Below are 18,221 nucleotides of genomic sequence, written 5' to 3' on the forward strand. Positions count from 1 at the left end.
AAAAGTGAGAGGTTAGCCTGATCTAGGGAGAGCAGTAATGGCTCCCTGGGCGAGGATGCATGCCAGCGAGTTAGGAGCTGCTGACTGGGGTGATCTCCCTGTGAAATGATGGAGTGCCAGTTGCTTCTGCAGCTGCAGGGCTGCATCTGGGCCCCAGTGCTGACGCACGCTCCGCCTCCAGATCCGCATTGTCACCAGCTTGTTGGAAAAACAGATGTTATTGTCCTCTGTTCCTGTCCCTTTGTCCCTAATAGGCACTTAAGCGCAGGAGGGGGAATGAGAAATGGAGACAGAATCATGTAACTATTTCAGGCTCTTTCCAGAAGCATGCACTTCCGTGGGACTTGGGGTGTGGGATAGAATGGGTGCAGGGAAGCACGCCCTGCTCCCTGACCCTAGTGTTTATAGGACAGCCTTGGGGAGAAGCTGCCCTGCTGGTCCAAGGTAGTGAGTGCTGAGGACAAGTTCTTGGAGGAGATGCCTGACCTCTCTCTTAGATCTGCACCTGGAGAGGACCCTAAGCTGACATTTCAAGGAAGGAATGCTGGGGACCTCTTGTCTTCTGCCTGGACTCTCAGAGTTTGGAAGATTGAATGAGGTCAAGGGCTGATGAGATCAAGGTCTTTTGTTCCATTCTTGTTTGGGCTCTGTCCATCCATCCATCCATCCATCCATCCATCCATCCAATGATTTGGTAAACACATTCTTTTTTTTTTTTTTTTGAGACAAATTCTTGCTCCCAGACAAGGGTGGCAGTGAAACAGTCACAGCTCACTGCAGCCTCCAGGGCTCAAGCAATCCTCCTGCCTCAGCCTCCCGAGTAGCTGGGACCACAGGTGCGTGCCACCATGCCTGGCTAATTTTTAAATTGTTTTGTAGGGGCAGGGTCTCACTATGTTGCCCAGGCTTAAGCACATTCCTAACGACTTAACCCTATACCTGACAGCAGCATACTGGTTTGCGGGTGAAAACTTCATGGGAAGGACAATACATTCTTTTCCATCAGGTCAGCCATGGCTGTGATTTAATGGGAGCTCTGAGGCTCTCCTGCACCTAAATAGCTCTGCATCAACCTGCCTCTGTGCCTCGGATTCTACCGTTAGTCAGTCCTTTGAATGAAGGCCTTGTATTTCCCAAAGGTCCTTGCTAAAATACAAGCACATAACTGAGGAAAAAAATCTGCTTGTTACCATCAAGAACAGAGAATCAGGGCCTAAAGCGAATGCCGCAGAAGATGGGGACATTTTGATCGGGGAAAGATGAGAAGAGGGATGTCCATTCTGTGGGCTGCTGCCCTGGCAGGGAGGACCCGAGGGGCTGTATGACAGAATTAGAAATTTAGGGGAAGCAGTTCTTTTTTTTTTTTCCCAAGATGGAGTCTTGCTCTGTCACGCAGGCTGGAGTCCAGGGGTGCAATCTCAGCTCACTGCAACCTTTGCCTCCCGGGTTCAAGCAATTCTCCTGCCTCAGCCTCCCAAGTAGCTGGGATCACAGGCACATGCCACCACACCTGGCTAATTTTTGTATTTTTAGTAGAGACAGGGTTTTGCCGTGTTGGCCAGGCTGGTCTGGAACTCCTGACTTCAAGTGCTCCGCCTGACCTGGCCTCCTAAAATTCTGGGATTACAGGTACAAGCCAGTGCACCTGGCTTGGGGGAACAGTTCTAAGAGGGACCTGGCAGCATTCATTATTGATTGCCCTGTTCTGCTTTGAGATTGGCTGTGTAAGTACAGACTTCTAAAGAACTCTCAGCCTTCCTGGTCCTCACTGGACTCGAGTTTTTTTTTTTTTTTTTTTTTTTTGCGACAGGGTCTTACACTTGTTGCCCAGGCTGGAGTGCAGTGGTGGTGCAATCATAGCTCACTGCAGCCTCGAATTCTTGGGCTCAATGGATCCTCCTGCCCCAGTCTCCTGAGTAGCTGGGACTAAAGGTATCCACCACCTTGCCTAATTTTTAAAAAATGTTTTGTAGAGACAGGGGTTTTGTTATGTTGCCCAGGCTGATCTTGAGCTCCTGGGCTTAAGTGATCCTCCTGCCTTGGCCTCTCAAAGTGCTGGGATTATGGACTGGAGCCACTGTGTCCAGGTGGGATGCATTTTTATGTTCTATTGACCCTCAAAATGGGAAAGCTCAGAGATTGGGCCACCTCTGTCCCCATAGGTACCTCCCTCCACATTTCATTGGGATATGAGTGATGGAAATAGGGTGGAGGTGGAGGCCCTAGCACTTCATCCATCTCCCACGCTCCTGCTGCCTTTCCACACCCTGCACTCTGTCCTGGGGCTTCTAGATGGGAAGAGTGGACAGAGCATTTGAGGGCTCAGTCCTGCCACCCAGGATGCTGGCATTGGCTAGTGGGGACTCAGCAAAGGACTTGGTAACCGTATCAGTTGTGAATTGCTGTATGGCAAACCACCCCAAGACTTAGTGGCTTAGAACAAGTGTCTGTTTGCTCATGGTCCGGTGGGTGGCCAGTCTGGGCTGGGCTCTCCTTGGCTTATTCGTGTGGCTGCAGTTGGCTGGTGGCTGGGATGGCAGGAGGGTGTAAAGCCAGCCTCAGACATGTGTCTCAGTCCCTGTCTCCTCCCACAGCTGGAACTGCAGGTGAGCTCAGGCCCCTAACGGGCTTTTCAAAAGCAGAGAGTGCCCTGGTCTACCTGGACAAGTTTGAAGAAAGAAAAGAAAATGTCATTGAGTGGGTGTGGGAAAGACCCTCTCCTGCCAGCCCCTCACCTGATGAGTATTAGGGAGTTAGTTACCTGGGAGGTGCTACCAGGCAAACGTGCCCTTCATAACTTCTTACTGCTTAATGTTCAGAACCTATTTCACCTTCTTGTTGCAGAACTTCTGAAAAAGTCACATAATAAAGCGCATCAGAATTCATCTTAAATGGTTTCCATAAAGATGATGATGATTATTATCTAGGGATAATTCTAGGTGGGTGCACAGGCTTACTGAATACTGGCACGGAGGGGTGGGGGAGGAATCACCCCTCCAACCAGTGTCCCAGCCTCTGTGGGTCACACACTTTTTCCTGCTCCAGGAGTGTCCCTGAAAGCTCCCCCCACCCCCTGTCCTCACTGCATCGCAGCTCTCCTGCATTTGTGAGGTGGCCCTTTCCCCTCCCGCAACTCTTTTACCCACCTACGCACCCCCACTCCCATGCTGGGATCTGATGTGGCAATAGAGGTGTGCCCTGGACCAAAGGGCTTTGCCCTGAGGACGCAACTTAGGATGGGGAGGAGCCATGAGAAGTTGGAAGGACGTATCCTTGCCTCCAAGCAGGGACTCCTGATTCAATAGCTCGGAAGGCAGTGACTGCCTACTTCTGGGATCTGGGCCACCGGCTCCTTGAAGTGTGTTCCCCATGCATACACAATCCTGCAGAACTAATCTGTGGTGTCAGAAGGCAGGACACAAGATGCCCTTGTTGGGGTGGAGGGTAGGGGTCTGTTTAAACAGATGTGTTCTCCTTGTGAACATTCATTGAATCACACACTTAATTGTGCACTCTTCTGAATGTATGTTACACCTCAAGGAAAAGTTTACTGCCAAAGCCCTTTCTGAAGTAGAGATGGTTGTGACTTCCATAATACTGAAATTAAATGATCTCTCATAGGATGGGATGACACAGTAGAAAGCAGTGGATAATCCACAGTTGTTTTCTACTTGGACTTGGAATTAGAAAATTTCACACAATGTGCACTTTTGTGAAAAATTCACTTTTGTAATTGTGCGTGTTCTTGCTAATTTTAACAATGGCAAGAGCACACACTTGCTAATTTCTAAACAGTAGCACTCAACTTCCAGGAGAGATGGTCCAGAAGCACTCAGGTGGCAGGAGGTCACTTTGAGGCAAGATTAAGAATTTGGCACAGATTCCCGGCCAGATGGGGAGACTCACAGCTGTAATACCAGCACTTTGGGAGGCCAGAGTGGGCATATCACTTGAGGTTAGGAGTTCGAGACCAGCCTGGCAACATGGTAAAACCCCGTCTCTACTAGAAATACAAAAAAATTACCTGAGTGTGGGGGTGTGTACCTGTAGTCCCAGCTACTTGGGAGGCTGAGGCAGGAGAATCACTTGAAGTTGGGTGGAGGTTGCAGTGAGCCGAGATTGAGCCACTGCACTCCAGCCTGGGCGATAGAGTGAGATTCTGTCTCAAAAAAAAAAAACCAAAAAAGAATTTGGTACAGATTCCCTCTTCTCTCTGCCTCCTGTCCCTTAGCTCAGCATTGGATGTGTTTGCTCTTCAGGTCTCAGGAAGGCACATTTCTGGCTGGGCGAGGTGGCTCATGCCTATAATCCCAGCACTGTGGGAGACTGAGGTGGGCAGATCACCTGAGATCAGGAGTTTGAGACCAGCATGGCTAACATGGTGAAGCCCCGTCTCTACTAAAAATACAAAAAGAAATTAGCTGGGCGTGGTGATAGGTGCCTGTAATCCCAGCTACTCAGGAGGCTGAGGCAGAGAGAACTGCTGAAACCTGGGAGGCGGAGGTTGCAGTGAGCCGAGATCACACCACTGCACACCCGCCTGGGCAATAGAACTAGACTTTGTCTCAAAAAAAAAAAAAAAAAAAAAGAGGAAATGCACATTTCTCTCCTGCTTGGATGGGTCCCAAGGTCTTGAAGAATAAGAGCCATTGTCTCTTGGTATGAAGGCTTGAAAAGAAACTGCCCATTGAAGGAGGGTCCAGAACCTGATCCCTGATTGGTTACTGTCGTGTCCTGTTTGCAGTCAGTCCTCCATCCCTGTGGCATACCACTCTGTCATGTGCCGTTGGCTCATTCTTCTCATCAGAAGGTGGGATCTCGTTCCCTACCCCTTGAATCTGGATCGGTCTTTTGGCTTACTTTGACCAAAAGGATATGGTGAAAAGCGATGCCAGGAGTCCAGTCCCGCTTCCTGAAGTATGAGAATCCACTTGAAGCACAGAAGAGCCATCCCAGCTGAAGTCCCTCGACCGTCCAGCCGATAACTAGCACCAACCACCAGACGTATGTGTGAGACTGGCTTTAGACCCTCCAGCTATCCCAGCCACCAGCCAACTGCAGCCACCAGAATGAGGCCAGGATCCCAGCCCAAATTGGCCACCTAGAGGACCATGAGCAAATAGACACTATTGTTCTAAGCCACTAAGTCTTGGGGTGGTTTGTCACACAGCAATTCATAACTGATACAGTTGCCAACACCCTTTGCTGAGCATCTGCTGGCCAGTGCCAGCATCCTAGGGCAGGACTAAGCCCTCAAAGGCTCTGTCTACTCTTCCCCTCTGGAGGCAACTTTCTTCCCAGGATTTGTTTCTTCACTCATCCCCACCAGTTTCCAGGGCTGACACGCCAGTGCCCATTGCTCTTTATTAGTTTAATATATATTGAAACCTCCAAATAGATGCTGGGGCCCAGGTGGAACAGATGAAATGTGACTAAGTTCTGGGAGATGATTGATAATGAGTAGGGACTGGAAAATCAATTGTGTTAATTCCTGGTCTGTCACTGGGACCAAGAATTAATGAGAAAATCTGTCTAACTTAATGGTATTTACACATTATACAGAGTGTGATAAAAATTGTCTGCAGGTGCTGCCTGGCATTTCAATTATACAAGGCCTGCACAGCCCAAGGGACAGGCAGGTGTGAGCTGTCCAGGACCTGGGCTGGACACATACAGACTCACTGGAGTCCCTCAATGACCACACCAACTTCTGAGCAGGTCGCAGGTCCTGGGCCCCTGCATGAGCCCTGTTGGCATGGCTGGTCCTTGCTGAGTGTGAGCCATCCAACTGGCAGCATCCCAGGCATTTGCTAGAGGGCACGTTTTGGGCCTGCTGTGGGGATAACCACTCCAGAAGCCACATGGGCAGTTGGGCACATGATCAAACCAGGAAGGGCTTGATCTTATGTGCTGGCAGAGTCCATGGTTTGAGAGACTCGGATAGTCCTCTTGAGCCCCTGGCCCCTTCCCCAATAGCTGGTCAGCACCAGCCCTGCCCTACTTCACACCCACCAATTGGAAGGCTGGTTTGAAGAGTGTCATGGAAACTGATGAAAGAGCCCACTTCAGGGGCTGACGTGCGTGCTTCCCTGAAACTCTGTAGACCAGGGCTCATCCTGCTGATGTGCTTTGGCTGGGTCCCCACCCAAATCTCACCTTGAATTGTAGTTCCCATCATCCCCATGGGAGGGACCCAGTGGGAGGTAATTGAGTCATGGGAGAGGTTTCCCCCATGCTATTCTCATGATTTTAAGTTCTCACGAGATCCGATGGTTTTATAGGGGCTTCTCCCTTTGCTTGGCTTCCACTCTTCTTCTTGCCGTCACGTGAAGAAAGATATGTTTGCTTCCCTGTCTGCCATGATTTTAAGTTTTCTAAGGCCTCCCAGGCCTGCTGGACTAGGAGTCAATTAAACCTCTTTCCTTTATAATTTACCCAGTCTTGGGTATTTCTTCATAGTAATGAGAGGGGACTAATACACCTGCCTAGGGCTGCCCATGGGAGATGGCATGGCAGCCAGCCTCCAAGATGGCCCAGCTCCTGACGATACTACAACTACTGCTAATGATCCCCAGCTCCTGATACATCCTTTGTGGTCTTCTCTCATACTGAACAGGGCTGGTCTGAGTATCCAAGAAGATATCTCAGGCTAGGCGCAGTGGCTCACCCCTGTAATCCCAGCACTTTGAGAGGCTGAGGCGGGCGGATTGCCTGAGGTTGGGAGTTTAAGACCAGCCTGACCAACATGGAGAAACCCTGTCTCTACTAAAAATACAAAAGTAGCCGGGTGTGATGGCACATGCCTGTAATCCTACCTACTAGGGAGGCTGAAGCAGGAGAATTGCTTGAACCCAGGAGGTGGAGATTGCAGTGAGCCGAGATCACGCCATTGCACTCCAGCCTGGGCAACAAGAGTGAAACTCCATCTCAAAACAAAAAACAAATAAACACAAAGATATGGCTTTGGCCTGGTTCTCTCTTGTATCACCCACTCTGGGGAGTGCTGCCACGTGGGGAGGCCCATTCAGGGAGGACCCCAGGCCTCCTGCCAACAGCCAGCACCGTGTGAGTGCCATCTTGGAGGCGGGTCCTCCACCCACAGCAAGACCCCTGATGATGGCAACCTCAGGAGAGACCCTGAGTTCATCTGCCCCTGGATTCCTGACCCACAGAAACTGAAACAGGGATGCAGACGCTTATTGTTGTCTTAAGCTGCTAAGTTTGGAGGTAGCTTACTAATCTGGGTGGGGAGGGAGATGGGTGGGAGGGCCAGGATCCCTTCTCCCTGCAGTATGGCACTCACGGAACACCTCTGTTGCTTTGCCCTCCACGTCCACCCTGACTTTTATTCCAGTGAAATCTATTTCTGTGTTCTGCCACCTCTCAAACCCACCCTGCCCTTCTCACCTCCCTGCCCCTTGCTGCTTTTTTTGCTAGGAATGCCCTTTCTGCTCCTCCACATTCTCTTCTTCATTCCTAAGATGAACTCCTACTCAGCCTTCAAGACCCAACTCAAATGTGCCCTCATCCATGAAGGTTTTTTCCAGTCTCTTGGGCAGTTTTGTCACCCCTCCTCTGTGATCCTCTATTCCTCAATGGATAGCTGAGGAGGGTGAGCAATCATGATTGGTCCTTGAGCTCTGGCATTTAGAAGTTGAATTTCATTGGCGGGGCACGGTGGCTGACGCCTGTAATCCCAGCACTTTGGGAGGCTGAAGCGGGTTGATCACAAGGTCAGGAGTTCGAGACCAGGCTGGCCAACATGGAGAAACCCAGTCTCTACTAAAAATACAAAAACAAACAACAAAAAATTAGCCAGGTGTGTTGGTGTGCACCTGTAATCCCAGGTACTTGGGAGGCTGAGGCAGGAGAATCGCTTGAACCTGGGAGGCAGAAGTTGTAGTGAGCCAAGATCACACCACTGCACCACTCCCACCTGGGCAAGAGCAAGACTCTGTCTCAAAAAAAAAAAAAAAAAAAAGAAGTTGAATTTCATTAATCAACTCTGCCCTTCTCTGTTCATTGGCACCCAGAGGAGGCTCCAGGCAAGGGTGCTGAATGAATGAATGCATGTGCCAGCAGAACAGCCACCTTGGGAAGAAAGGGAGGAAGCTGGTGAAGCCTGGATGGCAGGAGGCGGGCAGAGCCTGGTCTGAGTGAATGGCAGGGCACAGGCTGCTTCTTGGTCTGTGAGTTTCATCATCAAGGGCACTCTTCTTCCAAACACCCCAGAGCTTCCCTGGCTCAGGGGACCAGGTATCACCTGGGAAGCCCTTCATGTCAGTGTGACCCCATCATCCTCTGCCTTTTTGTGTTGTTTTGTTTTGAGGCAGAGTCTTGCTCTATTTCCCAGGCTGGAGTGCAGTAGCTCACTGCCGCCTTGAACTCCTGGGCACAAGCAATCCTCCCACCTCAGCCTCCCAAGTAGCTGGGACCACAGGCATGTGCCACCACACGCTGCTAGTTTTTAATCTTTTTAGTAGAGACAGGGTCTTGCTATGTTGTCCAGGCTGGTCTTGAACTCCTGGCCTCAAGTGATCCTCCAACGTCAACCTCCTAAGTGCCAGGATTATAGGCATGAACCATCCTGCCATCCTGTCATCTCTTCCTAAACCTTTCCCTCCCTTGCCCACTGCTTTCCATGCCTGTCAGGCAGCCCTCCAGCATCCCTACCCCTCATTGCAGACCCAGAGGGCAGATGAGCTGCAGCCAGACAAATCTGATTTCTAAGGCAAGTTTAAAGGGCTTTTCCCAGAGACCCTGAGCTCATTTCTCCTTTCTGCGTCTCCAAAGTGCCACGGCAGCAATTTGGATCTCAAACACCCCAATAGGAGTGCAGCCAAGTTCTTTACTGCACACAATGAATGTGTTATGTGGGGATTCTTTGGCCTAAAGGATGGCTGAAACTCCTGATGTCCCACTGTGTCCCAGCCTGGCCAGCACTGAGAGGGGCAAGAGAGCTGCCTTGCTTTCCTGTCTACTGAGAGGGTGGCTGTGGACACCTGAGGTCAGGGACAGATCACCTGTGGACTCCAGGCCTCCTGCTGGCCGCTGCTGTTTATTGAGAGCTTTACAGGCTCAGAGAAACCCAGACATGTACCTGCAGTCCCACAGCAGGGAGTTGCAGGGCTGAGATTTGCTCCCAGTCCTGTCTGATTTCAAAAGCCCCTGCTCTTGATCATGAGGCCACATGCCCTCAGCCTGGTGAACCTGTGGGCCCAGCTGCTCCAGGGGTAATGCACCACTCCCCCTTCCCAGGCCCTAGTTCACCCAGGAGCCTTATAAGATGCAGCAGGACTGAGCCAGGAGCTGAAGGGAATGGCGGCCTGGGGCCGAGCGAGGTTCCTGGGACCTGGACATAGACTGCTCCAGCTCTCAGAAGACAATCAGAGACTCTGCGGTTTCCTGCTTGGCTGAATTCTCCTCCCTGGAGGCAGAGGAAGGAGGTGCTTTGCCATCTCTGGTTGTGGGGCTTTATCTCTGCAAACTCTGCAGTACATGTGAAAACCTGTGAACCAAAGAACGAGGAAGAAAGATTAAAGAGGGAAAGGATTAAGATCTACAGGGCCTCCCATGCTCTGCAGAGCTCCTCTCAGAAGCTGCTCTGTGATCTCTCTATTAGACAACCCCACAGCTGCCAGCTCTGGAGGTGAGAAGGGCTGGGCCCCTCACCCCAGCCTGGAAGCACTGAGAAAGCAGCATAGTCAGGGCACAAAGACAAGAGGGGTGGGAGTGGGGAAGGGTGGTTGGGAAATGGCAGAACACAAAAGTGGATTTCACTGGAATAAAAGTCAGGGCAGACATGGAGGGCAGAGCCACAGATGTCTTCCGTGAGTGCCATGCTGCAGGTTGAAGGGACCCTGGCCCTCCCACCCATCTCCCTCCCCACCCAGATTAGTGAGCTACCTCCAGACTTAGCAGCTTAAGACAGCAATAAACATCTCCATCCCTATTCCAGTTTCTGTGGGCTAGGAACCTGTGAGCAGCTGAACTCCGGGTCTCTGCTGAGGTCGCCGTCATCAGGGGTTTTGCTGGGGGTGGAGGACCCGCCTCCAAGATGGCACTCACGCTGTTGGCGGGAGTCCTGGGTCCTCCCTGCAGGGGCCTCCCCATGTGGTGGCACTCCCCAGAGTGGGTGATGCAAGAGAGAACCAGGCCAAAGCTGCCATGGTGAGTTTTTTTTTTTTTTGAGGTAGGGTCTTACTCTGTCACCCAGGCTGGAGTGCAGTGGGTGAGATTTTGAGATTACAGCCCACTGCGGTCTCGAACTCCTAGGCTTAAGCAATCCTTCCACCTCAGCCTCCCAAGTAGCTGGGACTATAGGTGGGCGCCACCACACCTGGCTAATTTTCAGATTTTTTTTTGGTAGAGATGGGGGTCTCACTGCGTTACCCAGGCTAGGCCTCACGTGATCCTCCTACCTCAACCTCCCAAAGTGCTGGGATTACAGGCATGAGCCACTGTGCCTGACCCCCAACCATGGTTTTTATAATGAACCAGCCTCAGAAGTCTTAGACCATCCTTAAGGCTGGCCATTATTGTTCCCAGATTCCCCTGCACTCTAGACAATCACGGCTGACAGCCACCCTGCTGGGGTTCCTGCAGTGGCTGTGTCTGATGCCAGCATGGCCAGCCTCTAAAGGCTGTGATATCTGTGTCCCCAGGTCCCCTTTTCAGAAATCGTGATTCGGGAAACTTCAGTCTAGGAAGGTAGACCCTCCAAACTGTGCGCCGTCCCACAGCCTTCCCCCGCCTCCAGCCTCTCCTGGTTGCCTTCTTATAGCCACATCTTTCATCTCCAAGGAAGATGCTCTCAGCAGTGACTGGAGCATGGGGAGGCTGGTAACAGGAGGAGCCCTCTTTGATGGAGTGCTTGCTATGTGTGAAGTTGGTACTGAGCACGGTAAATGTACTAACTCCTACAGCCTCTCTGCAGGGTGGGTGGCTCCCATTTTATAGATGGGGAAACTGAGACACAGGGAGGGTAAGCAGTTTGCTGAAGCCACACAGCTCTCAAGTGGCAGAACTAGGAATTGAACCCCAAGACTCTGCCTCCAGAGCCCATGCTGTTAACCTTATGTTGATAGCATTTGTGAAGTGAGGAAACATTTCCTTTCCACAAGAAAGCCCCATTCATCAGACAGGGATTGGGAGTTCAGGGAACATGGAGAAAGATAGAGGTTAGACACCTGGAGGGTTTTCCAGGCCACAGGTTGTGAGGCCTCAGTGCATCGTTGTCCTCTGAGCATGCTCAGAAAATGAGGTCTTCCCAGGCTGCGTTGAGCACAGCCAAAGGCTAAAGGGCTGTGGTCATTATTTTTAAATTAAAAATTGTGATAGGCCAGGCACGGTGGCACACGCCTGTAATCCCAGCACTTTGGGAGGCCAAGGTGGGTGGATCACTTGGGTTAGGAGTTTGAGACCAGCCTGACTAACATGGAGAAACCCTGTCTCTACTAGTAATGCAAAAACTAGCCGGGCGTGGTTGCACATGCCTGTAATCCCAGTTACTCGGGAGGCTGAGGCATTTGGAAGGCTTGAACCTGGGAGGTGAAGGTTGCGGGGAGCCAAGATTGCGCCACTGCACTCCAGCCTGAGCAACAAGAGCTAAACTGTCTCAAAAAAAAAAAAAAATTGTGATAATATATACATAACACAAAATGTTCCATTTTAACTTTCCTTCCTTCCTTCCTTCCTTCCTTCCTTCCTTCCTTCCTTCCTTCCTTCCTTCCTTCCTTCCTTCCTTCCTTCCTTTTCTCTCTGTCTCTCTCTCTTTTCTTTCTCTCTCTGTCTCTCTTTCTTGATTTCTTTCTTTCTCTGTCACCCAGGCTGGAGTGGCAGTGGTGCAAACTTGGCTCATTGCAACCTCTGCCTCCCAGGTTCAAGCAATTCTCCTGCCTCAGCCTCCTGAGTAGCTGGGATTACAGGTGTATACCACCATGCCCAGCTAATTTTTGTATTTTTAGCAGAGACAGAGTTTCACTATGTTGGCTAGTCTGGTTTCAAACTCTTGACCTCAAGTGATCTGCCCGCCTCGGCCTCCCGAAGTGCTGGGATTCCAGGTGTGAGCCACTGCGCCTGGCCCATTTTAATCATGTTTCAGTGTACCATGCAGCGGCATTAAGTACCTTCACATCATTGTGTGGCTGTCACCACTGTCCATCTTCACAACTCTTTCATGTGGTCTTGTCTGGAAGTGTCTGCTGGCCCCAAGGCCTTTGGCCAGCCTGGACTCCCTTCCTCCCTGCCTCCCGGAACGTGGATGGGGCTGCTGGAGGGAACAGGACACACGGAGGGAGGGAGGAGGCACGGCACAGACAGGCTTTTCTCTTCAGAAGGGAGGCATTCAAATGATCTACCTTTGAGGCTTGCTCTCTGCTTCAAAGACCCATGGCAGCTCTGTGGAGGAACGAGCTGTAGCAACGGTGTGAGAGGGTTTATCAATAGTACCTAGAGCTCAGTAACTCATAAACCTTTCATTAGTTTTACGTCAATGATGGCCCAAGTCCTAGGAAGTAGATTTAGGCTGGAAGACGGATGTCTCCATAAATCATCATCTCTGCAAATTAGGGAGTTGGAGGGAGCCTTTTTATAGGATTTCCCGGCAGCTCACTCGGGAAGCTCTGCTTCCTTGCTCCCATTCTGAGCTGATGCCAGATTCTGAGCCTCACATGCTTGGATGGAAAATGCAGTCAGAGCTCAGAGAAGGGCCTGCCCAGGGCTAGGAGGAAGAGGGTACCACACTGCTCTCCCTGTCCTTGGCCTCCTCCAGGCCTGGCTGCTGCTTTTATGATCTTATCTGCCCCTCTTGTTATCTACAGAGGGAACAGCTTTCTAGAAGGCATTTCTTCGAGAGAAAGAAACGGAGGCAGCAGCAGCAGCATGGGCAGGGCAGTTTTAAGATCTCTCACCAGGTTGGGCGCGGTGGCTCATGCCTTTAATCCCAGCACTTTGGGAGGCTGAGGCAGGTGGGTCACTTGAGGTCAGGAGTTCGAGACCAGCCTGGCCAACATGGTGAAACCCCGTCTCTACTAAAAATACAAAAATTAGCCAGGGGTGTTGATGTGTGCGTGTAATCCCAGCTCCTTGGGGGGCTGAGGCAGGAGAATCACTTGAACCTGGGAGGTGGAGGTTGCAGTGAGTGGAGATCGTGCCACTACACTCCAGCCTGGGCAGCAGAGCAAGACTTCATCTCAAGAAAAAAAAAAAGAGATCTCTCTCAGCAGATATGAGAAAACAAGAGGGGAGCTTCTATTTGCCAGTGAGAACAATAATAATAACACTAACAGTGCCTCTGGTGCCTGCCACATTGTCCATTGTCAGGATGTATCAGCTGTTATTTTGAGTCTGTCTTACGTGCCTTATAAAGGATCTATCTTTATTATTATCATCATCACCCTCTCATTTTACAGATAAGAAATCTGAGGTCTGAGAGGTTATATGATGTGCCTCTAAGATCAGCCCAGGAGCAGCCTCTTATTGACTTGACCTTCCTACCCTGTCTTCCCCTCTGAGTCTCAGTTTCTTCCCATCTCTAAAATACAGAACCAACGTCAGTGCTCCTCATTCCCCAGAAATGAAGCTGGAGAGGAGTCAGCCGGGAAGTGCAAAGCCTAGAGCTCCTGGGGAAGATGCGCCTGCTTAAAGGGCAGGGAAAGCTGTCCATTTCAGGATGACGTCCACACCTTGTTTTATGGGCCTTCTCAAAGGCAGGGGAAAGCTATCCATTTCTGAATGACATTTACATCTCCTATTTCATGGAGCTTTCTCAAAGGCAGCGAAAGCCATCCATTTCAGGACGACATCCACGTCTATTTCATGGAGCCTTCTCAAAGGCAGGGAGGGCTGTCCATTCAAGGACGACATCCACATCGATGGCCTTGGCAGATGTTGCTTATTCCCATTTTACAGATGAGGAAATTCATCCCTTGTCCCCGCCTCCCCGAGTTTCAGTCCCACAGCTAGTAAATGGTCCAGGCTGGCTGAAATCAGGTCCTAACTTGTGCTGTGGTGTCAGAGGCCAGTGGGCAGCTTAGCTAGTGCCACCGGGCTTTCTGGAAGGCCATGTCTCTAGACAGGATGTCAGGGCATGAGTCCCTGCTGCTCCCACCCCTCTGGGCAGGGGTCCTCCCAGGTGGCTCCACTCTGCTTTGCTCTGCAGCCCCAGCTTCAGGTGCTCCTATATTGCCTTCTCCTGCCAACCCTTTCTGTCCCCCAGGGCTACCCTAAATGCTCAGACAGACTAATTACAAGCACGGGCAGAGAACTGGGCTGCTGATTTGGCAGATGGGGCCTTAGGACTCAGTGATGTTCACCAGCGCTGGCAGACTCCCTGACAAATCAAAGACTTTTCCATTTCCTTTCCTCTCCCCTTCTTTTGCCCCTGGAGGGTGAGCCAGCCCGCCAGTGAGTGTGTGAATGAGCCAGTGAGCCAGAGGTGAGCTGCTGAAGTCTGTGTGGCACGCTGGCTGTGGAATGAGAAGGCTCTGAGCAAGCCATGTCCCAGGAGAACTTTTACTCAGTAATAATATGCATGAGGATTTATTTCCTCATTGCTGGGCTTCCAGATGAAGTACAGGCACGTCTGTGCTTGGCTCTGGCAGGGGAACTTGGCTCAAAGGTTTCAACCAAGCAGCTGAAGATTCCGATTCAACAAACACTGAGCATGTTCTCTATGGGAGGCTCCATGCCAATAGCTCTGCCCACTCATCCCATTTAACTTTCCCTCCTTTCTTCCTTTTTTTTTTTTTTGAGACAGGGCCTCCCTGGGTCATCCAGCCTGGAGTGCGGTGGTATGATCATGGCTCACTGCAGCTTCAAACTCCTGGACTCAAGCAATCTTCCTGCCTCAGCCTCCCTCCTGAGTAGCTGGGACTACATTCACCAGCTCCCCCTAATGTTCAAGCTTTTTATAGAGATGGGGGTCTCACTATGTTGGCCAGGTCAGTCTCAAACTCCTGGCCTCAAGTGATCCTCCTGCCTTGGATTCCCAAAGTGCTGGAACTACAGGTGTGAGCCTCTGCAACTGGTGCCCTCCATGTAGCTTGCCTTCTTTCTTTCCTCCCTCCCTCCCTCCCTCGCTTCCTCCCTCCCTCCATCGCTCCCTCCCTCCCTCCCTCGCTCCCTCCCTCGCTCCCTCCCTCCCTCTCTCTCTCTCCCTTTCTCTTTCCTTCCTTCCTTCCTTCCTTCCTTCCTTCCTTCCTTCCTTCCTTCCTTCCTTCCTTTCTTTCCTTCCTCTTTCTTTCTTTCTTTCTTTCTTTCTTTCTTTCTTTCTTTCTTTCTTTCTTTTCTCTCTCTCTCTCTCTCTCTCTCTCTTTCTTTCTTTCTTGAGATGGAGTCCTACTCCATCACCCAGGCTGGAGTGCAGTGGTGCAATCTTGGCTTGATGCAACCTCCAACTCATGGGTTTAAGTGATTCTCCTGCCTTAGCCTCACTCGCCACCACGCCCAGCTAATTTTTGTATTTTTAGTAGAGACAGGGTTTTACCACGTTGGCCAGGCTGGTCTAGAACTCCTGATCTCAAGTGATGCACCGCCTCGGCCTCCCAAAATGTTGGTATTACAGGCTTGAGCCACCACGTCTGGTCCCGACTTGGCTTTCATAACAACCTTCTGCATTTGGAATTCTTATTCCCATTTGACAGAGGAAGAAAGTGGTTCCTTCAAGAGTACATGGTTAATAACACTCCAAGTGGGTATTTACTTACTGCATTGTGGGGAGTAGAAAAGTTCCCCTTTAAAGTTTCCTTTCTTATTAAAGAATGAATTATAAATGTGCTAATAGCTCTTTGTTAAGCCCTATCCTATGTAGCTGTTAGACATGCCATGCTTACAGACACATAGTACATTGTATATCCTTATACTTTAACCAAGATATCTGTGCTGGGTGTGCTCACCGGCATGTCCCAGCTCGCCATTGCTTTTACCTGTTTAGTAAAGTTTTTTTTTTTTTTTTTTTGAGATGTAGTTTCTCTCTCATTACCCAGGCTGGAGTGCAATGGCGCAATCTCGGCTCACTGCAACCTCCGCCCCCTGGGTTCAGGCAATTCTCCTGCCTCAGCCTCCCGAGTAGCTGGGATTACAGGCACGCACCACCATGCCCAGCTAGTTTTTTGTATTTTTAGTAGAGACGGGGTTTCACCATGTTGACCAGGATGGTCTCGATCTCTTGACCTCGTGATCCATCCGCCTTGGCCTCCCAAACTGCTGGGATTACAGGCTTGAGCCACCGCGCCCGGCCCCAGTAAAGTTTTAAGTTGTCAGCCAATGGGGTTTCAGTTTAGATTATGAGTTCTGGCTCCAACCAACAGAGAACAGACACAGCAGTTAGGACGACCCCAAGTGCATAAGGGATAAATATGTTCGCTTTCCTGTGTTCATTGTACACTCATGGCAAGATGGCTAGTGAGGGTACCCTTCTTGCAGTGCAGGAAGTAAAAAAGGAAAAGTTGCTTTGCTGAGAGATCCTTTGTCTCAGTGCTGATTTTTCTTTGCGGCACCGAGCATCTGTTTCCAACGTACAATAACTTGCTGTGGACCAGGTACTACTCAACATCACACGTGTTAACTCATTTAATTCTCCCAACAACCAATGAAGTCAGCACTGCTATTACCCTCCTTTTGCAGGTGAGGGAAAGGCCCACTGGGATTAAGTACATGCCCAGGTTACAGGGGCTGTAGATGGTGGATCTGGAATTCAATTCCAAGCCAGCAGGCTCCAGGGACTATGTGGCAGAACTAGAAATGAGGTCCCATTCTTTGGATTTGAGCCCAGTTCCTGTAAACCATAAAGTTATTATTGGTTCTTCACAACCATGAAAAGTCTCAGGAACTGTAAGGTCAAGACTTGGCTGTGTACCTGGATCAGGACATGTCAGTGGTAAGCTATAAAAACCCAATGTTAGTAGCTTAGCAGAGAAGGGAATGTATTGGCTCATATGATAGGAAGCCCAGGCCTGGATATGGGGATTGAGTGATGCCATGAGGGCTCTATCTGTCTGTCTATCTCTTGGACTCACACACCTGCAGTTCTCTCTTCTGTCTTTGGAAGGGAAGGTGGGGGCCATGGATGTTGCTAGTCTGCGTACTGCTCAAAAGCCTCAGCAAAGGGCCAGGCGGGAGCTGGAATACATTCAATGCCCTGCTTGCAAAGCTCTGTGTCCAGCATTGCCCCAGAGGGGCAGTTCTCCTAATTCATCTGCCTGGAGGAGTCGCCTATGGCTAATACACATAAGATGCTGTGTAAGCTAATGATAACCCTGCCCCTTCTCCTGGCCACCAAGGCCAGCCCCACACTAGCACTCTCATCCCTCACTCGGCAACTCCATCAGACTCACCTGGTCAATCAGCGCCTATTTATGGAGCCCCTACCTACTGAGTACTGCTTGCAAAACTCCCTGTCCTCCCCCACTTACATTCTGCTCAAGGATGGGATTGGCTTTGCTTGGGTCACGTGTGCACACTTAGACCAATCACTGTTACCAAAGGAACGAGTGCACCCTGTGATTGGCCCCGCTGAGACAGATGCCCACCCTTTTGGAGAGACAGGGTGCTTGCCTGACAGCCTCACTAGGACCACACAAATGGGGGTGGTTTCTCAGGAAATAGGAGGGCTGGGCTGCAGAAATAGCTGACATCCACCCACCTTTGGGGTCCTGGGAAAATCACAGTCCTTTCCTTATTTATTTCATTTTATTTTTTTGAGTCGGAGTTTCACTCTTGTTGCCTAGGCTGGAGTGCAAATGGCGCAATCTCAGCTGACCACAACCTCTGCCTCCCGGGTTCAAGCAATTCTCCTGCCTCAGTCTCCTGAGTAGCTAGGATTACAGGCATGCGCCACCATGCCTGGCTAATTTTGTATTTTTAGTAGAGACGGGATTTCACCATGTTGGTCAGGGTGGTCTCGAACTCCCGACCTCAGGTGATCCACCCGCCTCGGCCTCCCAAAGTGCTGGGATTACAGGTGTGAGCCACCGTGCCCAGCCCCATTTCCTTATTTCTTTATTCCTCCCTAATAACTTTCCCACCGGCATTAGGAGGGCCTCAATACTCCGAGAATTGGGGGGTTGGGGGAGACAGGGTTTCCCAGAAGGGTTCAGCCATTGACTTATCACAGGTGAAAATTCCACTTGGTCCTGCTCAGAGAGAAGGGTCAAGGGTCAGGGCTGTTTACCCAACATCAATGTGATTGTGACTTTCAGTTTTGGGAAGAGGAAAGATGA

General features: G+C 50.6%; 1 protein-coding gene and 1 long non-coding RNA gene across 2 annotated transcripts in view; one reads left to right on the plus strand and one right to left on the minus strand.

Moving 5' to 3' along the window:
• Positions 1-18,221, plus strand: part of UBIAD1 (UbiA prenyltransferase domain containing 1) — a 100,854-nt gene that overhangs the window by 27,309 nt on the left and 55,324 nt on the right. The gene's annotated exons all lie outside the window — the stretch shown is intronic.
• Positions 2,537-4,157, minus strand: LOC118155345 (uncharacterized). Its single transcript, XR_004745726.3, has 3 exons — positions 4,025-4,157; positions 2,762-2,849; positions 2,537-2,659 (listed from the first exon to the last, which is right to left on the minus strand). It is a non-coding gene; the product is annotated as an uncharacterized LOC118155345 (long non-coding RNA).

This window comes from Callithrix jacchus, chromosome 7 (genome assembly GCF_049354715.1).
Source record: "Callithrix jacchus isolate 240 chromosome 7, calJac240_pri, whole genome shotgun sequence".
Lineage (NCBI taxonomy): Eukaryota > Metazoa > Chordata > Mammalia > Primates > Cebidae > Callithrix > Callithrix jacchus.